Genomic DNA, 3,480 nt, shown 5'->3' with positions numbered 1-3,480 from the left:
AACGGACCCTCCATAGACATCTATGGAGCGTCGGATGTCAGCGGTGACATGTCCGCTGACATCCAACCCGCTCCAATCCGAAAAAGTGTAACGGAGGAAAAACCTACTTTTCCATCCGTTTTCGGATCGGATCGGGTGACGACGGGCTCTACAGTCCGTCATCACCCGATCCCCCATAGGGGAGAGCGGTGCTCTGACAGGTCCGTCGCTGCACAGTGTGCAGCGACGGACCTGTCATTTTCCTGCTCAGCAGGGATCGGCGGAGCGATCCCCGCTGAGCAAGCGGATATTCACGGGGCGGATCATCACTGATCCGCCCCATGTGAAAGAGCCCTAAGTCTGCAGCTCCTCCAGAGTTACCATGGGTCTTGGCTGCTTCTCTGATTAATGCTCTCCTTGCCCAGCCTGTTGGTTTAGGTGGACAGGCATGTTTTGGTAGTAATTTGCAGTTGTACCATACTCTTTACATGGAAATGCTATTTCCCACCACCCCTTCTTGGTGTTTCATTACTCCACTCCACATTCAGCATTCTCCCACCTCACCAATTTTACACTGGCATATTCTCCCACTTCCTCTCATCATCAAATTTCTCAACACACTCCCTCGGCACCAGCCCAGAGAACTTGGTATAGCAGCATCTACACATCTCTGCTCCACCAGAGACCCTTTTCAGTGGTTCCCCCTCCTACCTCCTCTTCTGAACCATTTTTCACTCCCACCACTCTCCTCCCCCTACACACCTTCACTCCACTTCCCCTACACACCTTCACCCCTCCTTTCCTGAATCCTGTTTCCCTAAGCCACCTAGTTTCCACTTCCCACCAAACCCTACTCTCACCCTTTTTCAGTGTTCCCACAACCACTTTGCCAATCCTCCTGCCCTGCAGCCCTTTTTGGTGTTCCCCCTACCCACTTACAGACACACTTCAATAGAGAGTTGTGAAAATATGAATTCAGAAACCACAGCCAAGCCAGGGGTTCCATGGTGTAATGGATAGCACTCTGGACTTTGAATCCAGTGATCTGAGTTCAAATCTCATTGGAACCTTTTTTTGAGACTATGCATGCATTTCTACTGCTTCGCTAATCAAGTTCTGTGTTACTGCCACAGAGGCCACTGAGACAAGCAGCTGCTAATGTGGATGCTGGTCAAGCTAGTGACCATGGCTAACTCGTAACATAGGCTCTGCAAATCGCTATCCATAGACTCAAACCTTGCGCTAATATGGCAGGGCTCTCTCATTTGGAGAAAATCACTGTAAATGAAGAATAGGAGAAAGTGCTATTAGAAGAAGTGTTGTCTAAGGTGATAGATTCCAAATCCATTGACCTTTACCACCTCTTCTCCCCCACTCTTCCTGAACCCTATTTCAGGGTTCCCCCACCAACCGCACTACTCTTCTCCCCAAACCCCTTCTTGGTGTTTCCCTACCCACCTATGGTCCACTTACCCCCCTCCACTCTTCCTGAACCCCTTTACAGTGCTCCCCCACCTACCTCCCCCCCTTTCTTCCTGAACCCCACATCCCTGCTCCTCCCCTACTTTTCCTGAACCGAGTTTTTTCCCTTTACCCACCTAGGTTCCACTTCCCCCCACTCTTCCTGAACCCTATTTCGGTGTTCTCCCACTGATCTCCTTACTCCCCGGACCGCTTTTCAGTGCCTGACCCCCCTAATTGCAGGGTGTCATTACCCACCCCTTTTCAGTGTTCCCACAATCACTTTACCCTTCCTCCTGCCCTGCAGCCCTTTTTGGTGTCCCCCTACCCTCTTACGGACACACTGCACAAGCTGCGCTCAAGTTCTTTAAATGGTCTTTCAAGAGCGGCCTTTTTGGTCTGGAAATGAATCTTATGGCAACCCCTCTCGATGCCAAGTCTAAAGGGTTTCTGTCCAGGGTCAAATTTTACACTTCAGAGGGGGGCAGAGATGCTTTAAAGCATGTGTGCAATTTTACTGGGGTATTCATTTCTCCCACTTCCTCTCCTCTTCAAATTTCTCAACCAGCTCCCTCTCTACTCCTGCACGGTCATTGGCACTGTCCCAGGTTTGGCCCCAGAGGCCTCAGTATGGCAGCGTCTACGTCTCTGCCCCTTCGTTGGTCAAATCTAGATGTAAAAATGCTGCTAGATGGTCTAGGGAAATTTTAATAGACCAGTAGGACCCATAGGAATGGGATGAAAGGGAACACGGCTTAACCAACACGCATGCTGACATACAGATGCACCAGAAAGGAGAGTTGTGAAAATATGAATTCAGAGACTACAGCCAAGCCAGGGGTTCCACGGTGTAATGGTTAGCACTCTGGTCTTTGTACCCAGTAATCCTTGTTCAAATCTCGGTGGAGCCTTATTTTTGAGACTATCCGTGCATTTCTACTGCTTCGCTTATCAAGTTGTGTGTTACTGCCACAAAGGCCACTGAGACAAGCAGCTGTTGATAACGTGGATGCTGGTCAAGCTAGTGACCATGGCTACTTCGTAACATAGGCTCTGCAAATCGCTATCACGGTATCGAGGTATCTGGGTGGCGGCGCTCGTGCGCCCTCAATGCACGGGTCGCCACTGCAGCTGACGCTGAAGTAAGTGCATGAAGGCAGGTAGTGCCATGATGGCGGCCCTCATGGAAGCATGGTGGGGTGGTACTGAGGCCAGAATGTCCATAGCAGACACTCCATCCTAACTGCATGTTCAGCCCCTGGGCACTGAAACTGTGCAGCCCAGTCATCTGCATCCCAGCAATCAATGATGCTGTGCAGCCTGGTCACCTGTGTTAACCACTTGACTTCCAGAAAGTTTACCCCCCTTCATGACCAGGCCATTTTTTGCGATAACTCAACACACAGCCATTAATGTCTAAACCGCTGGCAACAAAAGTGAGTACACCCCTAAGTGAAAATGTCCAATTTGGGCCCAGAGTGTCAATATTTTGTGTGGCCCCCATTATTTTCCAGCACTGCCTTAACCCTCTTGGACATGGAATTCACCAGAGCTTCACAGGTTGCCACTGGAGTCCTCTTCCACTCCTCCACGACGACATCACAGAGCTCGTGGATGACAGAGACCTTGCGCTCCTCCACCTTCCGTTTGAGGATGCCCCACAGGTGCTCAATAGGGTTTAGGTCTGGAGACATGCTTGGCCAGTCACATCACCTTTACCCTCAGCTTCTTTAGCAAGGCAGTGGTCATCTTGGAGGTGTGTTTGTAGTTGTTATCATGTTGGAATACTGGCCTGCGGCCCAGTCTCCGAAGGGAGGGGATCATGCTCTGCTTCAGTATGTCACAGTACATGTTGGAATTCATGGTTCCCTCAAGGAACTGTAGCTCCCCAGTGCTAGCAGCATTCATGCAGCCCCAGACCATGACACTCCCACCACCATGCTTGACTGTAGGCAAGACACACTTGTCTTTGTACTCCTCACCTGGTCGCCGCCACACACACACTTGACACCATCTGAACCAAATAAGTTTATCTTGGTC

General features: G+C 50.4%; 1 non-coding gene across 1 annotated transcript; it reads left to right on the top strand.

The window, feature by feature from the left end:
* Positions 1-977: 977 nt before the first annotated feature.
* On the top strand, positions 978-1,049 carry TRNAQ-UUG (transfer RNA glutamine (anticodon UUG)). Its single transcript has one exon. It is a non-coding gene; the product is annotated as a tRNA-Gln (tRNA).
* The last annotated feature ends 2,431 nt before the right edge of the window (positions 1,050-3,480 follow it).

This window comes from Aquarana catesbeiana, linkage group LG04 (genome assembly GCF_042186555.1).
Source record: "Aquarana catesbeiana isolate 2022-GZ linkage group LG04, ASM4218655v1, whole genome shotgun sequence".
Lineage (NCBI taxonomy): Eukaryota > Metazoa > Chordata > Amphibia > Anura > Ranidae > Aquarana > Aquarana catesbeiana.
The sequence above is the reverse complement of the archived record's forward strand: the minus strand, read 5'-3'. Positions and strand labels throughout refer to the sequence as shown.